Source organism: Pinus tabuliformis, chromosome 8, assembly GCF_031772625.1.
Source record: "Pinus tabuliformis cultivar Carrire ecotype Pingquan chromosome 8, CPIR1, whole genome shotgun sequence".
NCBI lineage: Eukaryota > Viridiplantae > Streptophyta > Pinopsida > Pinales > Pinaceae > Pinus > Pinus tabuliformis.
Window position 1 is genome coordinate 1103636503 of NC_142294.1, and position 25066 is coordinate 1103661568.

Consider the following 25066-nt stretch of genomic DNA (forward strand, 5'->3'; position numbering starts at 1 on the left):
TTTTACTGTGAATGACCCTAAAACAGAGACATCCAGATTTGAGTGAGTGATTGGACAAAGTTAGAGATTTGAGTGAGTGACTGAACAAAGTTAGAGATTTCCTGCACTGATACTCTGAGTCCAGAGAGGGTTCGTTGGGAATTTTCTTGAGTTCATTTACGCTATAGTTTGGCTTTTAAAAGATTATATTGGCAGAGTGTTTCTCTTCATCACTGTTATCCAAATCTTGAATCACTACATCTTTTGTGTTTTTGATAAGCAGTTTAGCACAGTCATTCATACTGAAGCAGCAATTTGAATTTAGGGAAAGGTGTGACTTTTATCTTGATTATGGTTGTTTTTAGAGGTTTTGAAGCAGAATATGAAATAAAGGGAATACAGACTGCATTCTAAGAAAGAGGGAGAAAGAATATCGAACTGAAGGAGTACCTGCCTTATTTCCCGAAATAAAATAGTATGCATGTGCATCTGTCATCAATACTGTATATAATTATAATATATATATATATATTTTCCTCATTAGTAGGCAGTGGGCAGGGAGTATTGTTTAATGGTCCTTTAAGATCCCAAGGGTTTGAGAACCAGCGCTGATACCAGATGTAAGAACCTTAAATTCAAAAAAAAATCAAAATATGTAATTTAACACAAAATTTAAATAATTGAACTAATGAAAACCAACATGTCTGCTCTGCTGTGTGAAGCTCTACTGTAATTGTTCCACTGTAATTTTATCCTAGTTGCAATTTTTGTATAGCCTTGGCTGAAGATGCTTCTGATTTGCTCCAGCTCTCGCTCTCTTTACCAAAAGACCATAACCTCCCAGCCAAACTGAGTACAACCTAGGTACTCAGTCCAGAATGCTTCTCAATTGCTTCGACCGAGGTACTCAGTCCAGAATGCTTCTCAATTGCTGCAATCTATTCCCCTGTGCCCAAAAACTTCAGAACAAACAAGGCTTAGTAATTGCTGTTGATAACCTCGTATTACAAATTTTTCCGCCTCTCATCTGTGCTTCCTCCAACAGCCAAAAGATTCCCCCCGTTTAGTTCTCCTCCTTCTTTTATTTCTTATGACCACCGCTCATTCATCCTTCATTGCCTTAGTTGTATGCCCCTTGTCTAATACGTGGCTCCGCATAGTGAATTAAAGAGGTAGTCACACTTATTATTGACACTCATCACTTTATAAGGTTGTAGGTTATACCAACTATATTATGTAGTTCTTTTGTTAATAGGTTTTATTTAATATTTTATTATATTATACCTTATTTAATATTTAACCTTTAATTAAGAGTTACTATTTTTATAATAATATAACTCCCTTTAAACTTTTATAATTTAATTTAGAACTTTTGGATAATGTTCTATGGTTACCTATTATGAATGACGACTCATACTAAAATACATATTCCAATATGTTTTGCAAGTTAGATATTTATTTAATATCTTCAACAATTATATCTTTTATCCTATATTTGGAATTTCTTCATAATTTAATACTACTAGTGCAGTGCAAGCAACATATGCATATGTAACTATCATATGCATGCTAATAATTCACATTTTGTTTGTGCTGGTAGATGGGTCATTACACTCCCTCTGCCACCAACAAGTGTTCCCTCTACTAATCTTTGCTATGCTGCAACAAATCCATGCATCTCACACCGTTGCACACCTCTCCGTGCCATCCTGCACTGGTGCAATACTCCTGTGCTTCTTGCACAACTGCATCCTACTAGCCTCTGCGTTGTCTTGAGACTCTTGCACTGTAGCACTCTCTGTCACTCCATCCACATCAATCTCTATCGACATCTGCCAGTCCTGCTACTCCTCTTTGGGGCTCTCGTAGAAAGGTATAATCCAAGAGGTTGGTTACCTCAAGGATCCTGCTCCTCATCGCCTGTAGTCTGTCTGACTACAGCGCGATGTCACCCCACTTCCTCTCAAGTGGCGCATGAGCACTTATGGCACAATCGTCATCCTTCTCAACTTTTTTTTTCCGCCCTCGCTGACACTGCCTTGGTCTCAAAAGCCTCTCCCTTGCTCTTCTTCCTAGGACACTAGTTCGCAAAATGACCCAGTTCACCACAATGGAAGCACTTGACCTTGGAGAGGTCCTTCTTCTTTCTCTTCTCCTGCTTTCCCATAGATGCGAGAGCCGCATCTTCTTCTTCCTCCTTCTTGATTCTGACCCATTTTCTTCTACTCCTCGCCTTGGTCACCCGTTTGATCTCTTCTTGAAGAAGATTCGCCCATAGTTCCTCCCAATCTGGAAGGCTCGACCTGCCCAGTACGCTCTGGACAAATACCTCCCAATCCTTTGAGATTGCATTCAATGCGGTCCTCACCATCAGTTCTTGATTCGGCATGGCCCCTATGGAAGTTAGCTGGTCATGGATCTCTTTCAATCCACTGAGGAAGACATCTATCTGCTCTCCCTTCTGCATTTGGTATGACCGCAACTGATTTTCAAGTAACATCTTCCTTTGCATGGAAGTATGTTGGTACAATTTATTCAAGGAATCCCACATCTCATTTTCCGTGCCCTTCTTGGCAATATGTGGCACCACATGATCCTTGACCCCATCAAGGATGATGCACTTCACCCTGACCATTGCCTCCTCGTACTTCTCATTTTTAGCTAGGTCAACTGGGATCGCTATTGTTTTCAAGGCGAAGTCCTGATGCGATATCTGTCTAGAATAGACAAGATCCTGGCCTTCTAGACCATGAAGTTGGATGCTCCGTCCAACCTATCCTGATCTCTCAGTGCATTCACGACCATTATGCTCCTCTTCTTCTGACTCCTCTGAGTCTCTCTACTTCCCTCCTAGAAGTCCTCGGTTCGACTCCCTTTGAATGTTTATTTCCCTTTTGGAAATCCCTCCTCCTTGGTCTTGCCCTGTTAGGTACTGTTCTGACCACAGTACCCCACTAGCTTCGCTCCGCAAATTATCCGCAGCTTCCTATTCCCCAGCAACTTGAAGCACTGAGCCTCTAGGCTCTACACAATCCTGGCACTGGCAAAATCTGCACTTCCTGGCCATAGCATCAATCCTTCCTGACTAGGAAAGATGACCGGGCATTGCGTAGGTTAGGTCTTCTCCTCTTTGCCTCTGCGCTAATCCTCCTCCGAGCTCGAACTGATGACATAGGCCCTCTGCATCACCCATTCCTTGCTGCTTTCTGCTAGGAACAACTTATGTCACTTAGGATAGTTGTTTCTGCTGTTACTCCTATGCTTGGCCGATGCTTTCAGTTATCCTGTGATTTGCAACCACGTTCTAATACCATGTTGGAATTTTTAAGTTTAACCCATTAGAAATTCTTCCTATACTATCTGATTTATTTCTTCCTACTTGTTCAATTACTTAACAAGTTATTTACCATGTAAATACTGAAAATAAATACAAGTACAGTATCAACATCTACAGATCATCAATTGAAAGTAAACAAGCACACAAGTGACACCGTTGTTTTTAGACCAATGTCCTTGGAAAAACCCAATGCGGGAAAACTGGTGCAACTATTCAAATGGTTTTATTATTATGCAGTTTTCAAAATACAACTAGGGTGCGATAAATGGGTCACCCAACAGAGAATGCCCTCGGCAGTAATACCTCTCCTCGGAGACAAATATTCTAGCTGATTAATCACCAGATGAACGATCCCACAACAACAATAGCAGCTTCTGCTACTCTATGTCACTTTGATGTTGATTTGGGGTAGCATTGGATGTGCTCTAGCCATGAAAATTGGTGGAAAGGCTAAAGCACATGAGATCTCCAATACGCAGAAATGGTTTGAGCAGATTCTGAACAGTTTGGGAGATATTAAAATAATTAATATTTTTAATGGAGTCCCTAAGTCTAAACTTAGGGAAAATAAAATACTAATGTGAATTAATATAAAATTGTGTTAGAAGGGTCCAAAAGTCATGGATCAAGACATAATTAATCTTAGTCGTTGATTAGGGACTCAATCACGACCTTTGAATTGTCAACGAAAAAAGTATAAGAGGAGGCTTGAGGGTCACTTGGAGAACACACTGAGTTGATCAAGATTTCGATTTTCTGGGGCAGGGTTTGCTGAGGAAGTCGAAAGAGTGATCAGAGTTACATCTGAGGGGCAGTGAATACAGAAGCAGAGAGGTAGAGATAGTACTAGGAGGATCAACGCAGAAGCCGAGAGAGAGGGACACAGAGCTAGCCAGGGCTCACGCAGAGGCAGCTAGGAGCTGCGCAGTGCCTTAGAGAGCCAGCGTGGGTGACGTAGAGGCTCTAAGGACTGACACAATGCCTCCAGAGGCTGACTCAGGGCGAGCTAGGGTGACAATGGGCCAGAAAGGGTTGACGCAGTCCCTAGAGGCTGACGCTGGGGTTTTCGTGGGACAAATTGGAGCTGGGAGCTGTCGGAGTGTTTATCCAGAGTTTCAATTGGAACATTTGTCTCCGACTGAGAGGTACTACTGCTAAGATTATTCTCTGTTGGGTGAGCCAGTTTTTGCACCCAAATTGTATTCTGAAGCTGCTTAATAATTAAAACCCTCAGATAGTTGCACCAGTTTTCCCGCATTGGGTTTTTCTGGGGACATTGGTCCAAAAACAACGATGTCACTTGTGTGCTTGTTTTTTTTTCTTTAGTTAATGATCTGTAATGTGTTGAGCATGTACTTGAATTTATTTTCAATATTTACATGGTAAATAACTTGTTAATTAATCAGAACAAGTAGACAAAAATAAATCAGAAAGTACATGAAGGGTTTCTAACGGGTTAGACTTAGAAATTCCAACATCTAATAGGGATTGCGTCACCCTATCTGGTTCACCAGGTCCCAGTCTGTCCCACGAAATCCTTCAGTGCTGCCTCTAGGCCCTGCGTCAGTTCTGCTAGCCTCTACGTTAGCTTCTGGAGCCTCTGCGTCAGCCCCTAGACCCTCTGCGTCTCACACGCTGGCCTCTCTGGCACTGTGCAGCTCCTGCCTGCCTTTGCGTACCCTCCAGCTGCCTCTGCGTAAACCTCACTGGGCTATGTGCTGCCGCTCTGATACCAACTCTGCCTCTCTGCTATGTATTCACTGTCCCTCAGTGTTGATTTGGGGTAGCATCGGATGTGCTCTAGCCATGAAAATTGGTGGAGAGGCTAAAGCACATGAGATCTCCAAGACTCAGATATGGTTTGGGTAGATTCTAACTAGTTTGGGAGATATTAAAATAATTAATATTTTTAATGGAGTTCCTAAGTCTAAACTTAGGAAAAATAAAATATTAATGGGTATTAATATAAAACTGGCTTAGAATATTCCAAAAGTCATGGATCAAGCCAAATCTAATCTTAGCTGTTGATTAGAGATTTAATCTCAGCTATTGATGGATCAACGAGAAAAGTATAAGAGGAGGCTTGAGGGTTAGTTGTAGAACACACCAAGAGAGATCAAGAATTCGATTTTCTGGGGCAGGGTTTGCTGAGGAAATCGAGTGAGTGATCTGAATTGCAGCTAAGGGGTAGTGAATACACAGAAGAGAGGCAGAGTTGGTACCAGATAAGCGGCGCAGAGCCTAGTGAGGTTGACGCAGAGGCAGCTGGAGGCAGCCAGGAGCTGCGCAGAGCCAGAGAGGCCAGCGTGTAGAGGGTCTAGGGGTTGATGCAGAGGCTCCAGAAGTTGACGCAGAGGCTAGTAGAGCTGACACAGGGCCTAGAGGCAGTGCTGGAGGATTTCGTGGGACAGACTGGGAGCCGATGAGCCAGATAGGGTGACGTAGTCCCTATCAGATTGACGCAGAGCAGCAGAAGTTGAAATTGTTGTTGTGGGATCGTTCATCTGGTGATTAATCAGCCGGAATATTTGTCTCTGAGGATAGGTACTACTGCCGAGGGCATTCTCTGTTGGGTGAGCCATTTCTGGCACCCTAGTTGCATTCTGAAAACTGCATAATAATAAATCTCTTTGCATAGTTGCACTGGTTTTCCCGCATTGGGTTTTTCCGGGGACATTGGTCCAAAAATAACGGTGTTACTTGTGTGCTTGTTTTCTTTCAGTTGATGATCTATAGATGTTGATACTATACTTGTGTTTATTTTCAGTATTTACATGGTAAATAACTCGTTAAGTAATTAAACAAGTAGGAAGAAATAAACCAGATAGTACAGGAAGAATTTCTAACGGGTTAGAACTTAGAAATTCCAACACTCAGCTGCAACTCAGATCACTCACTTGATTTCCTCAGCAAACCCTGCCTCATAAAATCGAATTCTTGATCTCTTTTGGTGTGTTCTCCAACTGACCTTCAAGCCTCTTCTTATACTTTTCTCATTGGTCCATCAACGACTGAGATTAAATCTCTAATCAACAGCTAAGATTAGATTTGGCTTGATCCATGACTTTGGGGCCCTGCTAACATAGTTTTATATTAATACCCATTAATATTTTATTTTTCCTAAGTTTAGACTTAGGAACTCCATTCAAAATATTAATTATTTTAATATCTCCAAAACCAGTTAGAATCTGCCCAAACCATTTCTGGGTCTTGGAGATCTCATGTGCTTTAGCCTCTCCACCAATTTTCATGGCTAGAGCACATCTGATTCTACCCCAAATCAGCAGTTGCAATACGGCATAGTCTCTTGATGACCACTTTCAGCGTTATGCCTAGTACTAGAGGCACAAGGTGGGTCCCTTTGATTTCCATATTTATGTTCAAAGGCCTCAAAAATTTGATTGTAAGGAATCAAAAGCTTCATCCTGGAACTTCCAAAACCAATTAAATGTGCCATCCTCTAATGAGAGAACAAAGAGTCGCATCTTGACATCCTCATATTCATTATATGCATAGCCACTGAACTTTTCCATACGAAAAACGAACTTTGTAAGGTGCTCACTAGCAGTGACTGCATTATTACCCATGAAGGAGGACAAATTATCAATGGCATCTCCCGGAAGATCATGAAGAATATTAGTAAAGCGAAAAGGGGCGAACAAGTCACCCATGATGACTTGCTTAAGGGGAAAGGGAAGCTGATGGATGTCAGAGAGAGAGAGAGCGTTGTTCAAGAAAATAAGAGATCCACAAGAAACAAGCTTCTAGCATAAATTCCTGTAAAAAATGAAAGTGGAGTCACCACTTGAACATGAATCTAGCTCCAAGATCCAAAAGGTAAAAACTGAAAAGTTAGTCAAGGATCAAGCAGATGGATATCAAGTAGAGCTAACTGCCTGAGAAAAATAATTGAATAAGTGGAGTTGCCACCAAAAATAGGAAACTAACCTAAACATCTAGGTGCTAAGTGTGAGAATGAACAAGATGAGAGGATTGGTGAGAGAAAAAATGACAAGGTGATGAAAAGATGAAAAATGATGAGAGATAGGTGCCAAAAAGTGTTGTGGCGTTGATGGGACAATGAATGAAGAATGAAAGATCACAAAATGATATGATAAGGAAGGATGTTGTGAGGACCAAGGATAGAAAAATATATCCTCGGCAACGCACCAGAAAATGTTGTCCCCCAAATTATATAGACACCGTGACAATGCTCAGGATGGGCGTTGTCACTCTGATCCCTGCCAACTTCGTTCTAGTTGTCTCCCAACAACAGGCTATGGCAGGTAGTCCCTATGGAATGAGATAAAGGAAAACAAGTTGGAAACCAACTTGTTTGGGAGGCACAGATAAGTGGCTTAGCCAATTGGTTAAATTCGAGCAAGATTATTGACTAGATTAAATTTTAAAGTATGAGACCAATGCCTTAATAGAGTCACAAATTCTTTCTTATAGTAAAATGGAACCAAATGAGCAAATGGACACCCACTGCTTAAGATGATTGGCTAACCTAAATGATATGCAAACCTATGATGTATGTGTGATGCAGAGATATTGGTTATTTTTAATTAAATGCCTAACCTAGATGTATCCTTCCTTTAACTATTTTGAAGTTGGGCTGCAAGGTAAGTTGTGGAAAGGAGGCCAATAGGAAGCAGGCTAGGACCTAATTAACGATACCTTCTTTTGTGCTCCGATCACCTGATGCCTCCGGCGCTGTCGAGACTGTGGCTCTGACGACCGCAAGGTCACCGTGTTAGCCACTGAAGAGTTGTCAAGGCCCCTCAAGCTAAGTGAGAAGGGTTGCTCTATATCTCTATCAACCTAGCTCATGCTAGGAGGTAAATTATTAATGCAATATAAATCTAGTATGCTTATGCAAGAGATTATGGGTGAGATTATCTTGAGTTAAGATTGCTTAAGTTATTTAAGTACTTATGTGAACTCTGTCTTAATGCAAGTGTATTTAACAATGTCGTGAGACAATTTTAAACAAGATAATTGCTAAGAGATACAAGTGTAAATTCCAAGTAATCAACTTATCCACCAGTGATTATTAACACAAGAGATTATGCCAATTAATAAGATCAATGTCAGGTTCTGAGTGCAAATATGAGATAAGCCAATTTCAGATTTATGACAATTTATATCAGCGGAGAAATTTCAGACTTAATCAACGTTATAACAACAATGAGGAAACCACTTCAAATCATGAGATTTGCCTTAGACATAAAACGCAAAAATTCTCAATGAACAACAAATGTAAATTAACTTATTTAGCCCACTTTGTGATGATGTACTTAATGATATTTGAGATCCGATTGTTAGTTTACAGCAGTAAACAGCCACAGATCAACAAGCTAAAACTGCCAAAAATGGATGGTTAATATGCCCAAAAATAGTAAAAATGCCCTAGAACTCAAAAATTTCAATTTTTAGGGCGTTTAGGAAGTGTGATTCAGAAATTTCAGAACTGATAAATTTATTACAGCAGTAAATTAGTGACGATCAGCGAGCTAAAAATACTGAAGAAGATGCCCAAAATGTCTAAAAATAGTAAGTTTTTACCGGAAACTGAAAATTCAAAATTTTTTTATCCTTATCAAGTATATGCTTCAGAAACATTTAAGACTTGAATTTTTGCAGTTATGCAGTAAATTCCAACAAGCAAAAAAGTTAGATTTAGGTCAAATTAGAGATGCCCAAGTGGCCAAAACTTGTGAAAAATTAGATTTTGCAATTCTAATTGATTTTGACCAATTAAAATGTGATTGTAAGGCTTAGATATTAATGATTGACTATTGTAAATAAAACTGAAACAAAGCAAGGGTTTAGAGGTGAAACCCTAGGCCCAAGGTCTTGAAGATCCCACAATTGAAATTCGTTGAAATTTTTGGATCACATTGCTGCTTGAAAAATATGAATTTTGAGACCTTAAGCATACAAACCGCCAAGAATTTAGCCTTAAAAACTCAAATTAGGGTTTTAGGTCAATTTAAGACAAAAGAGGTCAAGAAAATGGAGAACAAGGCTAAGGGAGGCGAATTTGTGGGGATAAAAGGGCTAGGGTGATAGATCGGGGAACAAGGATGAAGAATAAGGCCTCAAAGAGGCAACACTATGCCCAATGAGGCTAGCGTTGGGGGTATGGAGGGCTTAGAGGCCTAGGAAAACAATACCAAGGCTAGAAGCTCTGAAAAGCTTGAAACCCTTTCTCCAAAAAAAATTATGCTTCAACTCTTTGATTTTCTGAAAATTCTTCTATGGAAGCCCTACAAAAATTTCCAAAAGGCTAGATCTTACCCTCAAGGGCCTATATCTAGCTCTTCTTCTACTTAACTCCTTGATCTAACGGTTAACCTGCAAAAAATAAAATTTACAACACCCAAACCCCAAATATATACAAAATGAATCTGAAAACTCCAACCCAAGTTAGAAAAATAATTCACAATTTAAATTACAAAATTAATTTACAAAATATACATAGGTTTTGAAAATAGATTTTGAGAAAATAATTTTAATGATGTTTTTTCCTTGAAGGAATGGCTAAAACACATCAGAAAAATTAATGCTCACTATAGCCCAAGCAAAGATTCAATCCACCACATAAAAACTAGATATCCAAGCAAAGTAACCCTTGCCCAAAGTCTGTGAACTTGGAGACCAAGGATTGAGTACCTACACACACTATGTATTATCTCAAAATAATAATATAAAACACAACATAGGAAGTCCATAGTCAATACATGCCACAGATCAGTGACAAGAACACCTCGAGTTGCACCCCAAAGTCTTTTATTATAGTAGAAAAATAGTTTCTTGTGGGAATAGTTTACAAAATGCGTCAATAGAAATTCTAGCCAGAGATCAAGATGACTAGAGACTTAAATGACTCTCTAATTTATAGATAAATCCTCCAAATGGAAAAATAATGGCTAGTTTCTTTGATCCTTGTCAAAATAATCTTGGTCGTTGATAAATACTTCAAGGTCTTTTAATCTTGGCCCTTGATTTTTTATTTTTGAGAAATTTGCAAATTTATCATTTAATTCCATTTTAATTAGCTCAAAATTAATTATTTTGAGCTAATTTCCTCAAAATTTGACTTTGACTTAACCACCAAGGTCCAAGGGTCAAAATTTTCTTGAAATATATAAAATTTCGCTTGATGGAGGACCTTTAAAAATTGATTCTTTCAAGATCCACGAATTTTTTCATTTGGATAATTTATTTTCCCAAGACAATTTAATTTGACTCTAATTAATTAATTTTCTGGCTTAGGATTTAATTTTATTTTGCCAGAAAAATTAATTAATTTACACACGAGGAGATTAATTATTTTTCCAACCCTCTAATACATATGATTTTTCATTTACAAGACGCTAAGAGAGAATATACATTAGTCTTAGACCCTCAAGGCACATAATTCATCTGCCACACAATATGATCTAGTAAACCAAGTGATTTGTAATGAAATAATTAACCCACTTAGCTTAAATTATTCCTAAACCACTTTTACATCAGACTTGACTAAAACACTAGGACTCATGTAATAATCCGACAATAAATTTCACCCTAACTTTGGGGTTTAAGCTGAAGGGAAAAAACTCCTCTGATTAGTCATGTCGAAAAACACAGATAATCAGCGAGGTTAAAAAACCTCCTAGGATGGAATCCGTCATCAAATTATACGCTTACCTAGATTGTTACTTAGACTCAAAGTTTTCTTTGATCACTTACAATATATAACTTCTAGAATGGGATGACCATGACACATGGACTGTTGATATGTGCTCCGATCCTTGTTGAAAAAAGTTGGTATTTCCGCTTCCCTGGAACTTTGACAATTTGGATGCAACAGGTGGTAGAGCGCTTTGATAGGAGAGACCCTGAGGCACACTTTAGAGAGTTGAATCAGCGCAAGCAAACAGGGCACCCAGAGCATTATATCTTAGAGTTCTTGAGGGTATCCATGATGGTACCAGATTTATCGGAGTCTAGGAGGGTTTTCTGTGGAGGGCCTAGCTGAGCCTTTGCGTGGGTTAGTAAGGTCGAATAGACCTACTTCGCTTCAGGATGCAGTGAGCAAGACCTAGGATTTGCAAGATGCAATTCCCAAGGCTAGGGCACTAGCAACTGCTAGACTCGCTTTCTAGTAAAGGGATAGAGATACTAGTTCCCCACCACAGAGGGGGATGCCAAGGCGAGCGCAGTTGGATGATGAGACATAGAGAGATGTAATATTACTACTAGGAAATTAATAGTGATAATCAAGCAAAATCACAACATCCAACACAAAATCCAAACATGCAATTAGACAACCACAAATTTCCCAAAGTCTACACCAAGCTGAGCCATTTTATTACCAAATCAAGGAGAGTAAAATATATGAGTATGTGCAGTTGGGCTTTCTAAAGCAAGCTAGAAAAGTCCCAGGGGAGAAAAAGGTGTTGCCTAGATGCTAGGACGTACTTCTCCCCCGACACTAGCACTGGCCCAACAATTTTGTTGCTGCTAGATAGAAAGGAACTGGTGTTTGACCCCTTTGGAAAGCTTAGAAAATTCTGTAAAATTAACTGTAGGCTCTACTCACAAAACCCATAGACCCAGAAAGGGTTAAGTCTTGTTCAGACCTCTCGGAAAAGTCCCAAATAATGTGAGTTCCTCCAACTGGATATTCACACCACCTGTGAATCTGCTACCAAAACAACCTCCAAAATACTGAGAAATCCCTCCAAAAATCTTCTTATGACTCCTGCCAAATCTTAGCGTCAAGCCCTAGGTCAAACCTCCCACAATAACTTTGCTCCTTAGGGGACTATGCAGACCAATCTAGTCCACCTTTGCGCATGCCCAAAAATAGGGAAATTCAGCCCGAAAAATGGCCACCAATTCAACCCTCCAAACCACTGCAAATATGTTGCAAAACACCAAGGAAGTGCGCTCCTAAAAGCCCAAAATCAGGTCTACACTGAAGCTATTTCTCCCAAAGAGTGTGTGTGCCCTTTTCCGTCCAATCTGCTTCAAGAATGGCTCGAATTCCCTTGTAGAATCTCCCGAAATAGCTCCAAAGTGTAGCAATAGCTCCCCTAGGGTGGCACTCGAAGTCCACCAAAGATGGAGGTGAGATCTCCCCTCAGAAATCTCGTGTGTTGAACAACACTGTGTAGACTTGGCTCAACAACTCAAGCATACAAGAGAGTTCAATTGTCAAATGATCAAAAAGCCCCAAAATGATGCATTCTCCTCCTATTTATCATTGAGCTCCTTCTCTCTCCATGTGGGTCCCATACATCGACCCCCTCTTTTCTCTCTCTCTCCACAAGTGTGTGTTGCTCCAAGGGGTGTGTATTCCTCTTGGGGTGGCCCCCACCATCCACTATGATTTCGATTTGCTTCCCTTTCTCCTATGTTGGAGCCTCCCTTAGCCAAAATTGCAAATTGGGGTCCTCCTAACCCACTTTTCCTAAGTCTATCATAGCAAAAATCAAAATTGTGCAAAATTGTAATTACTTAGCAAAATTGCTAAGTAGGAACATCACAGTCCTCCCTGCCTAGATGTTGCTTTTCCTCAAGCAATTGTAGTGATGGATGTTGGAGTACCTATTCCCCCTCCCAAGTGGCATCCTCCTTTGGCAAATCTTTCCACTTCACCAAAAACTCCTGAACAATCTTGTTTTTGAGCCTTCTCTCTCTCACCTCCAAAATGGCCTTTGACACCAACACCAAATGCCCCTCATCATCCAAAGGGGGTAAATCAGTAGTTGTTATCACCTGCTGTCCCAAGGCCTTTTTCAGGCATGAGACATGAAATATATTGTGCACCTTGCTCCCAAGTGGGAGCTCCAGCTCATAGGCCACCTCTCCAACCCACCTGGTCACCCTGTAAGGCCCATAGAAACGGGGTTTGAGCTTCTTAACTCCCTTCTGCTTTAGAGTGGACTACGTCTATGTTTGGAGCCTTGGAAAGATGAAGTGCCCAACCTCAAAATGTCTCTCAACCCTATGCTTATCTGCATAGGTCTTATATTGATTTTGGGTTGTCTATGTTAGTTTTTGTAGCATCTAATGTGTTATAACCGCGAAATTTGGTGGAGAGGCTAGAATACATGAGACCTCCAAAACCCATAAATCATTTCTAGAAATTCCACCTAGAAGTGTCTCAATTAGATTATTAGCCGATTTTTAAATATTTTCCAAGTCTAAACTTAGGGAATATGGTTAATTAATCAGTATTAATTGATATAAGGTGAGAATCATCTAGAAACTCACAGGGATCGATCTAGAAATGATTCGAACCGTTGATTAAGATTTAATCTTGGTCGTTGGAGTCCTAACAGGAAGATATAGGAAGGGATCGATGTGGTGATGGAGAATATACGAGAGCTAATACTCAGTTTCCCAAGCAGTTCGATTTTCTCAGTGGCAAATATTCAGTAGAGAAGATAGAGCCAGAGGCTGAGTAGCAGGTGGTAGAGGAGGTTAGTAGCATTCTAGGAGGAAATATTCCAGTCTCGGGAAGAGGCATTGAGAGGAAGGCCGAAATCCCTAGAGGTTCTGCGCAAGCACTATGCAAAGGGTAATGCAAAAGGCTTAGTGTGTGGCTAGGGAGGGAATTTTGGTGGCATAAATTAGTTGTGGGGTGAGAGAAAACTCTCACAATAATTTTTCCAGTATTTTTCTTAGATTAGACTGCTAGTAGAGCATCTAAATTATTGTACTTAGGATTATTGCTGAAGAATAATAATAAAACCCTCATTTGCTGCACTGGTTTTCCCACATTGGGTTTTTCAGGGACAATTGTCCAAAAATAACTGTCAAAATTCTTATGCATGTGCTAGATTTTCTCAGCTTCCAATATTTTATTTCCCGTAGAATTTTTATGGTGAAAACTGCAGTTGTGATTTTATTCATTGTTTGCCATAGCAAATATACTACATAATTTAATTTGCAGTTAGGAGAATAATTTCGAGTTGCTGCAATAAATGAAATTGTCACATGGTATCAGAGATAATTTAGTAGATTGGTAGCTCATATTGAAGAAGCAGGAATTTTGTTGTTCAGAGGGAGCAACAGTAGAAAATTCGTAGAGGTTGCGTAGATTACCTACCCAGTCTATATGAATTGCTTGGAAATTCGATTTTCAATTGCAAGTGGCAGAAAAAAGATCGATTTCTAGAGATTAGCAATTCCAACAGGCAGAGGGAGTAGTAACAGAGCTATTTTCGAGAGAAGATTACTGATCTGTGGCACAGAGGGTTTTGCAGCAGTAGCAGAATCAGTGCCGATGGGAAGAAGAATATCACACAGCATGGTCATGGATCGATTTGACATTTAGGGAGCTTCAAAGTTGTCTTCCAGATTGGAGGATGAATTTTCTTTCTTATCAGGATCAGCTACACAGGGTGTCTGGTATATAGATAGTGGAGCGTCAACTCATATGACAGGGGTTAGAGAATATTTCTCTAGCTACAAGGAGGAGTAGATGGACTTCCATATTACAATGGGAAACAAAACTAGGTGTACTTTAGTAGGGAGAGGTACCATCGATTTTCAGAGGGAGTCAGGAGAAAGCACTAACACTACAGATGTACTGCATGTGCCTGGATTGGGTATGAACCTGATTTTAGTGTCCCATTTACAGGATAAGGGATATGATATCACTTCGTCGGGAAGAGAATGTTTACTAAACACTCAAGCTAGAAGAAGGTAAGTCAAATTGGAGTTCGAAGCAACATATTGTACAGGTTGTAACTTGACTCTCCAATGGCACTAATAGGCAGTGACAATAGCGGTGGGAAGGATCTAAATGAGTTATGGCATAGAAGAATGGGACATCTATACCATGGAGCACTCAAGATGCTCAAGGAAACAGTAACAAGGGTTCTAGACTTTAGCACAGAACACAATTATGTGTGCGGAGGATGCTTACTTGGGAAGTATGCTAAGACAACATTCCCAAGAAGTGACAACAGAGTAGATGGCGTGTTAGGACTTATACATTCAGATATTTGTGGCCTGATGTCCACTAGAGCTCTCAGTGGTGTCGAATACTTGGTCACCTTTATTGATGACCATTCCAGGAAAACCTGGATCTACTTCTTGAAGACCAAGGATGAGGTTTTCGATTGTTTTAAATAATTTAAGGCTCTCGTGGAGAATGCGACAGGGAAGAAGCTCAAGGTGCTTCGCTTAGATAATGATGGAGAATAAATTGATAAGGACTTCAGTGCTTCATAGATTTTCCTGCCAAGGAAGACATCATAAGAGAATGGAGAACCCTGTATAATCCATAGTAGAATGGGGTAGTGGAGCAGAAAAACAGAACCATTGTTGGGGTTGCAAAGGCTATGTTATATGGCCAAGATTTGTAGAGGTTTCTATGGGAAGAGGCATGTAACACGACAGTGTATATTCGGAACATGACTCCTGATAGAGCATTGGGGAAGAAAACACCAGAAGGGGTCTTCACAGGGAAGAAGTCAGAAGTTAGTTGCTTCAAGATCTTTGGCGGCTTTTCTTATTTCCATGTGCCAGATGAAAAACATGCCAAATTGGATCAGACTATAGAGAAGATATTTCTCGTTTGGTATAGCGAAACCTCAAAGGCATATAGGATCTACTTTCCTAGCAGTAGGAGGATTGTGATGAGACGAGACGTGAAGTTCATGGAGGACTGAGCTTTCAAGAGATCTTGTGAGATGCCTGCAAGTGATCAGAATCAGTTAGTAGAAGCTCCTTTGGTCTAGCAGTAGGCGCAACCATAGGGGCGGCCAGTGGAATTGGCAGGAGGACAGTCACAGGGATCATGTATGGTGACTAGTACCAATATTTCCTCAGGTGCAGGAGATCCAGGAAGTTCTTAGCAGACGGAGCAGTGGAGGCAGGATGAGGAGGACCTGGTTGAACCTCCCACCACTAGTGGTGGAGCTAGCAAAGAGGTTCTTGAAACATTAAGAGATGCAGAGGAGTTTATTGGAACTCCTAGGACGGACAAAAGACAACGCAGATAGCCTGACAGGTGCCAAGCATTGGTGGCTTTGGTTGCACAACCTTCCAGTGTTCAGGAGGCCTCACAGCACTAGGTGTGGGTAGACGCCATGGTAGAAAAGTATAGCTCTATCATGACGAATGTTGTTTGGGAGATGATGCCAAGGCCTGAAGACAAGTTAGTTGTAGGTTCTAGATGGATCTACAAGATCAAGTATGTTGTAGATGGCAGTGTGGAAAGCTACAAGGCTAGGTTCGTGGCAAAGGGGTATGCATAGAAAGAAGGGATAGATGCACCTCTATCCGGTCAGTTATATAGATAGCAACTTAGATGGGATGGCAGATTCATCAGATGGACGTCAAGACAACATTCTTGAATGGGATGATAGAAGAAGAGGTGTACATAGAACAACCAGAGAGCTTCAAGACTCATGAGATGCGCACTCATGTGTGCATACTAAAGAAAGCTCTATACAGACTCATGCAGGCCCCCAGGGCATGGTATGGTTGGATTGACTGCTACTTGCAGTAGATGGGATTTGTCAAGAGACGTAGATCCCAACATTTACTATTTGATGGTAGAGGGTGAGCCACTCATCCTAGTTTTGTATATGGATGATATTTTTCTGACAAGATCATCATGGCTCATAGAGGACTGCAAGAGGAACTTGGCAGTAGAGTTTGATATGAAGGATTTGGGGTTGATGCACTATTTCCTAGGATTGGAAGTGTGGCAGAAGGATGGGAAGATCTTCCTTGGGAAAGGAGGATATGATACAAATATCCTAAAGAGGTTCAAAATGCAGGATTGGAGACCCATGTCTACGCCCATGATCACCAAACGGAAGAAGATAGATCCATCAGATGACAAGGATGTCAACCCCACCTTATATAGACAACTTATTGGGTCTCTCATGTATCTGGTCAACAATAGGCTAGATATTTGCTACGTAGTCAATACTCTCAGTCAGTTCATGGTAGAGCTGAAGAGGGTACATTGGGAAAAGAGTCATATTCTGAGGTATGTGCGTGACACAGTCAAGTATGGGTTGAAATATACCCTTGGGGATGACGTCAGAGTATGTGGGTTCACAGATGCAGATTGGGTAGGCAATATAGTAGACAAGAAAAGTACCTCCGGGTACTGCTTTAACATTGGATCAGGGATGGTTTCGTGGTGCAGCAAGAAGCAAAAGTCGGTAGCTTTGAGATCTGTAGAAGCAAAGTACATGGCAACAAGCACAGCTACGTGCGAAGCTATATGGCTTCAGAACCTGCTAGTAAGCTTGTTCAAGCAGAGAATGGAGGCGACCAGAGTCTACCGTGATAATTAAAGTTGCATCAAGCTCTCTGAGAATCTAGTGTTTCATGACATGTGAAACACATAGATATTCAGTGTCATTTCATCAGATATTGTGTATAGCGTGGGGCGGTCCAGCTACAGTTTGTTCCCACAGAAAAGCAGGTTGCAGACATACTCACAAAAGCTCTAGGGAGAGCTAAGTTCGTTTATTTCAAAGAACATATGGGTATGGTGGAGAACATGTTCCAGTAGCAGGGACTGATTTTCAGTTGTAGATGTTGCATTTGCAGCAACAAGAAATGAGAGGGAGTTGTAATGCAGATGCAGAGTTGGCAGCAGTATGGCAGTGTCAGCAGCAGCACAAATGCGACATCAGAGTTGTGTAATAGTTGGTGGGCATCAGCAGCGTGACAGAGACGATGCATAGACAGAGTGTTCTGGCAGGGTGTGCAGCACTAGAACACATTCCTCGCTAAGAGGGAGTGTTATTTATTGTAGCATCAGATCTGTTCTAGCTACGAAATTTGGTGGAGAGGCTAGAATACATGAGATCTCCAAAACCCATAAGTCGTTTCTCAAAATTCCACCTAGAAGTGTCTCAATTAGATTATTAGCCGATTTCGAAATATTTTCTAAGTCTAAATTTAGGGAGTATGGTTAATTAATCCGTATTAATTGAGATAAGGTGAAAATCATATAGAAACTCACATGGATAGATTGAGAAATGATCTGAGCCATTGATTAAGATTTAATCTTGGCCGTTGGAGTCCCAACAGGGAGATATAAGAAGGGATTGATGTGGTGATGGAGAATACACCAGTGCAGATACTCAGTTGCCAGGGCAGTTCGATTTTCTCAATGGCATAGATTCAACAAAGAAGAGAGAGCCAAAGGATGAATAGCAGGTGGTAGAGGAGGTCAGTAGCATTGTAGGAGGAAATATAATTGTGTCAAAATTCTTATTTGTGTGCTCTAATTTCTTAGCTTCCAGTATTTTATTTTCCGCAGTATTTTTATGGTGAATATTGTAGTTGTGATTTTATTCACTGTTTGCCATAGCAAATAAATTGCATAATTTAATTTACATTTAGGAGAATAATTTCCAGTTGCTGCAATAGAGGAAATTTTCACAGTCTGTAAGTTATCCTTGAGAGCCCTAAGGATGTTCAGTCTCTCCTGTATCCAGTCTTTGGCCCCTGGGGCCCTGCTGTCTCCAAACACCATATCAACAAAGGTCAAAGCATCATAACCACATAAAGCATGAAATAGAGACACACCTATCGACATGTGGAACGTGGTGCTATAGCAGTACTCTCCAAGGTGAAGTCGCTTCATCCATGCGCATTGCTTCCCGGTCATGTAGTTGCACAAGTACCCCTTCAACCACTTGTTCACGATCTCAGTCTCAATATCGGTTTGTGGGTGGTAGCTGGTATTGGGTGTGAGCTCCATCCCCACTAACTGAAACAACTCCTGCTAGAATCCCCCCATAAATTTGTTGTCCCTATCACTCACTATGGTCTTAGGGAGACCATGCAGCGTGAACACCTCTCCGAAAAACAACTTGGCCACCTATGAAGTTGATGACTAGGAAGGTATGGTAAATAAATGGGCGTACTTGGTCAATCTGTCGACCACCACATATATGCAATCCCGCCCCTGTGCTGCTAGCAGCCCTGTAGTAAAATCCATAGATATACTCTCCCATTTCCTCTCAGGAATAGGGAGGGGCTGCAATAAACCCGCGGGGTGTGTCTGCTCCCCCTTGTTCCTCTGGAAAGTATCACACTCTTGCACGTGCCTCAAAACATCCCCCTTAAGGCCCCTCCACGTGAAACTCTCTCAGATAGCTCAGTATGCCTTGAGGAACCCCTGATGTCCTGCTAGTGGAGAATCATGCACAGCCTGCATGATCCTCTCCCTCAACTGTGAACTAGGTACCAAATAGATCCTCCCCTTGTAATAAATCACCTCATCCATCACCCAGTACCTGTCATCCCCATGAGTGCCATCTAAGATCTCGCAAGCCTGTCTATCCTTAGAGTACTCCACCAGCAACTGCGCCCTCCAATCCTGGCAGATACTCATAAGGGATAATGTCGTGGGCCTCCTGGATAAAGCATCAACTACTATATTCTGCTTTCCCTTGACATATTCTATATCAAAATCATAGACCTGGATCTTGTTGACCCACTTTTGTTGCCTCTCATTAAGCTTTCTCTATTCTAAAAAGAATCGAACACTGTTGTGATCTATCTTCACCCTGAACCTGTTGCCAACCAAATACTGTCGGAATTTGGCCAACGCATGCATGATGGCCAACATCTCCTTGTCATATATGGAATAAAGCCTCTCATGACTAACGAGTTTTTGACTCTCAAATGCTATGGGGCGCCCTCCTTGGATCAAAACAACTCCAACACCCTCACTGGACACATCACAATCCAAAATAGAATGTTGCTTGAAATTTGACAGTGCTAGCACTAGGCAACTGCTCATGACCCTCTTGAGGCACTCAAAGGCCTCCTGTGCTACATCAGTCCACTCAAATGCACCTTTCTTGGTTAGATCGGTGAGGGGTGCTTCCAGCTGTGAAAACCCCTTCACGAACTTCCTGTAATAGGTGAAAATGCCCAAAAATCCATGTAGCTCGGTCACACTCCTGGGTGTAGGCCAATCCAGTATGGCCTTGATCTTCTCCTGGTGCACTCACACCCCATCCTCCCCAATCACGTGGCCAAGGTACAACATCTTTGTTAGTCCAAACTCACATTTGGACACCTTGGCATACAACTGCTGCTCCTCAAGGATACGAAGCACCTCCTCCAAATGCCTCAAGTGCTCCTCCCAAGTCCTACTATAGATCAAAATGTCATCAAAGAACACCAACACAAACCTGCGAAGCTGCTTGCAGAACACATGGTTCATGCAAGACTGGAAAGTAGTTGGGGCATTGGTTAGCCCAAAGGGCATCACCAAGAACTTGAAATGCCCATAATGGCACTGAAAAGTTGTCTTCCGGGTGTCTTGCTCCCGAACTTTGATCTGGTGGTAGCCCGAGCATAAATCAATCTTAGAGAAGCACTTAGCTCCTCTAAGTTTGTCCATCAGCTCATCTATGTGTAGGATCAGGTACTGGTTCTTCAATGTCTTCTTATTCAAGGCCTGGTAGTCAATACACATGCAAAGGGTCCCATCCTTCTTCTTCACCAACACAACTGAAGAAGTGAAGGGACTCAAACTGGGCCTAATGTGCCCCAAGGCCAACAGCTCGTGTATGGCACACTCAATCTCATCTCGGTAAGCCTTGGGATGTTAGTATGGAGTGGTGATCATGGCATGCACACCCTCCTCTAACTCAATCGCGTGCTCAAATCCCCTGTCAGGTGGCCTGCCTGGAGGAATGTCCCTAAAGACAGTTGGGTATTTGTCCAAATATCAATGTCCAGGTGTACTGTCCATAGCTGAGTCGCTTCCTCTATAATCTTGAGCTCCGTTGCCCAATCTATGTCCCCATGTCCTAAATCAACCTCCATCCAATGTGCTGATACTGTCTGTTCTAGGTGTGAATGCATCCCTCTCAACACCACCAGCTTCCCATCTAGCCCCATGAACTCCATCTCCAGTTTCCTCCAATATATAGTGACTCGTCCCAAGGAGTAGAGACACTGGACACCCATCACCATGTTGGTGTTCGAAACATCAACCACGAAGAAGTGATCGGTCACAAAGTAATTTCCCATAGTCACTATCAGACTGGGGACATACTTGGTGCATTGCATAATCTTGTGACCTGTCTCCTAGCACAAGGACTAAAAACCCCTCAAAGCCCTCAATTTGTATAGCTCTCTGCCCCACCACCTGTGCATCAATCAAGTTATGGGTATCCCCACTGTCCACCATGATTGCTATACACTGACCCTGCGCCATGCCCCTGATCCTTAGCTTGGGATACTTGGGAACTCCCGTCAATGAAGTGATGACTGCTCCAGTGGGTCTAAAGAGGCCTCCATTAGGTCAGGGTGGTGCTCCTCCTCCACTACCTCTAGTGGTCTACAACTCATTGCCTCCTACATCATCCTCCTCTACATCATCCTCTGACTCGTTGTCAGAAAACACCTCTATATAATGGGCCTTGCCCTTAGTACAAGTATGCCTAGTGGCCCATGGCTCCTGGAAAGTGAAGCACGACTTCCTCCTATGGAGGTCTCTCCTGGTCTCATCATTTAGCTGCCCACGCCCCTGAACATCTCTATGCGGTGGGGGTCTAGTGTCTTGACCCCTCTGTGGGAAAGGAACTCGTGGTGGAACTAATGCCCTGGTCCTGGTAATTGCATCCTACAAATCTCGTGTGCGATTTACTGCCTCCTGTAGAGTAGTGGGCTTGCTTGCCCTCACTAGCCCACATAAGGGCTCAACCAAACCCTCCACAAAGGTGTAGACCCTCCTGGCCTCTAATAAATCTGGCACCATCACAAACACTCTCAAGAACTCTGCTATGTAATGCTCAAGGTTGCCTATCTGCTTGAGCTAGGTCAGCTCTTTGAAGTGTGCCTCTGGATCCCTTCTGTCAAAATTCTCCACAACCCTCCGTGTGAATTCCTCATAGGAGGTCACGCTAGCATGCCCTAATGTGGTCAACCCATGGAACTACCAATCGTGCTCCTCCCCCTCTAAGTGCAAGATAGCCATTTTAATGGTTTCCACCTCCGTCATCCAACTAAGCTAAAAATATGTATCTAACTTCTCTACCCATGCTCTAACTGTGCACTTAGATGAGACATCAAATGTGGGGAGATACATCCTGCCAGTGCTACGTTGCAATTCTGAGTTTTGCGTGCCTAAACCCCCAGTGCCCTTTCCCTTCTCATTCTAGTTGAGCTGACAGAAATCCCGAAAAATCAATGCAACTCGAAACTCCTCCCCCATCGACTGCCATTCCCGAAAATGCTCTCCCATGGGCATCTCATCCTACCCAAACTATTCACCAACTCTTGAAGGTAAAAACATGGGCAATCTGATCCTAGTTGGCCCACTGAAAGCATGTGGGTGAGCCAAAGGGGAGTGGTGTTCGTACTGGTGGGAAGCCTCTGAAGTCTCCCCAAATAAGAAATCGCAGTGGACACTCTTGTCACGGTTCTGCTGCTTAAACTCTTCCAACATTTCTTTCTACCCCTTTTCCAGGTAATTCAAAGCCTTCAAGAGGCTATTGAATGCTGCATCTTCTTTGTTCACTGGTTCCACCATGTTTGCTTCCACTACTTCCTGTTATGGGGTCTCAGAATCAGGTGTGATCTCCAACTCCCTCTCTCGACTTCTGTATCTGTACCTCCTGTAGGTAATGTTCTGCTTTTCTTTTGTGGTCATAGAAGATTTCCCCCACGGCTGAGCCAAGACCGATGCTTTAATACCACTGTAATATTCCTACTAGGAAATTAACAGTGATAATCAAGCAAAATCACAACATGCAACACAAAATCCAAACATGCAATTAGACAACCACAAATTTCCCAAATTCTGCACCAAGTTGAGCCATTTTATTATCAAATCAAGGAGAGTACAATATATGTATGGAGTGTGTGCACCTGGGCTTGGTAAAGCAAGTTAGACAAGTCCCAGGTGAGAAAAAGGTGTTGCTCAAATGCTAGGACATACTTCTCCCCTACCACATGCAACTGGCCCATAAATTTTGTTGTTGTTAGTTTAAAAGGAAGTGATGTTTGACCCCTCTAGAAAGCTCAGAAAATTCTGTAGAATTAACTGTAGGATCTCCTCACAAAACCCACAAAGACCCATAAAAGGTTAGGCCTCATTCCAACCTCCTGGAAAAGCCCCAAATAACGCGAGCTCCTCCTCCAACTGGCTATTCACACCACCTATGAATCTGCTACCAAAAAGGCCTCCAAAACACTGAGAAATCCCTCCAAATTTCCCCTTATGACTCCTAGCAAATCTCAGCCTCAAGCCCCCAGTCAAACCTCCCACAACAACTTCGCTCCTCAAGGGACTACATAGGCCAAGCCAGTCCACCTCTGCGCATGCCCAAAAATAGAGAAATTCGGCCTGAGAAATGGCCACCAAGTCAACCCTCCAAACCACTGCAAATATGTTGCAAAACACCAAGGAAGAGTGCTCCTGAATTCTTGGAACTAGGTCTTCACTGAAATTATTTCTCCACAAGAGTGTGTGTGCCCTTCTACACCTAGTCTGCTCCATGAATGACTCGAATTCCCTTGTAGAATCTCTCGGAACAACTCCAAAGTGTAGCAATAGCTCCCCTAAGGTGGCACTCGAAGTCCACCATGTTGATTTGGGTAGCATCGGATGTGCTCTAGCCATGAAAATTGGTGGAGAGGCTAAAGCACATGAGATCTCCAAGACCCAGAAATGGTTTGTACAGATTGTACCTGGCTTGGGAGATATTAAAATAATTAATATTTTTAATAGAGTTCTTAAGTTTAAACTTAGGAAAAATAAAATATTAATATGTCTTAATATAAAACTGGGTTAGAAGATTCTAAAAGTCATGGATCAAGCCAAATCTAATCTTAGTTGTTGATTAGAGATGTAATCTCAGTCGTTGAAGGACTAACAGGAAAAGTATAAGAGGAGGCTTGAGGGCCAGTTGGAAGACACATCAGAGTGATTAGTGATTCATTTTGCTAGAGCGAGGTTGCTAAGCAAAGTTGAATAAGTGATCAACAGCGAGGGGTAGTGAGTACGAGGTAGAGAGGCAAAGTTAATACTGTGAGACCAGCGTAGAAGCAAAGAGAGCGAGAGCAATAGCCAGCCCAGGCTACGTAGAGCCCAACAGAGACAGCGCAAAGGCCAAAGGGACTGCGTCATCCATGCAGAGGTTGCTGGAGTGACGCAGAGGGTCCCAGAGGTTGCGCAATGCCTCAGAGGGTTGACGCAGAAGGTCTTGGGGTTGACGGAGGTTAGCACGAGGTTGACGCAGAGGCCAGAAGGGCTAGCATTGAGCTTCAGTTGTGCCGGAGAGGGTTTCGTGGGACAGGTTTTCTGAATTCCTATTTCCAGATATAGAGGTATTTCAATCGTGTATTTTTCTCTGTCGGGTAAGCTGGTTAGGCACCCAGTTGTACTCAGATGGACTGCATAATAATATAACCCTCTGAATAGCTGCATCGGTTTTCCCACAATGGGTTTTTCTGGGGACATTTGTCCATAAATAACAGTTTCACTTGTGTGCTTGTTTTCTTTCAGTTGATAATCTGTAGATGTTGTGACTGTATTGTGTTTATTTCGGTATTTAAATGTATTAAATAACTTGTTCAAATTTAAACAAGTAGAAGAAATAAACCAGCAAAATACAGAGTAATTTTCTAATGGATAGACTTAGAAAATTCAACATGGTATCAGAGCGTGGTTGTAGATCACAGGAAAACTGAAGGCATCAGCTGAGCAGAGCATTTGCAGCAGAATCAGCTGTCCCGTGT

General features: G+C 41.9%; 1 protein-coding gene across 7 annotated transcripts in view; it reads left to right on the forward strand.

The window, feature by feature from the left end:
• LOC149239196 (uncharacterized) overlaps positions 1-25066 on the forward strand; it is a 381661-nt gene that overhangs the window by 307472 nt on the left and 49123 nt on the right. The gene's annotated exons all lie outside the window — the stretch shown is intronic.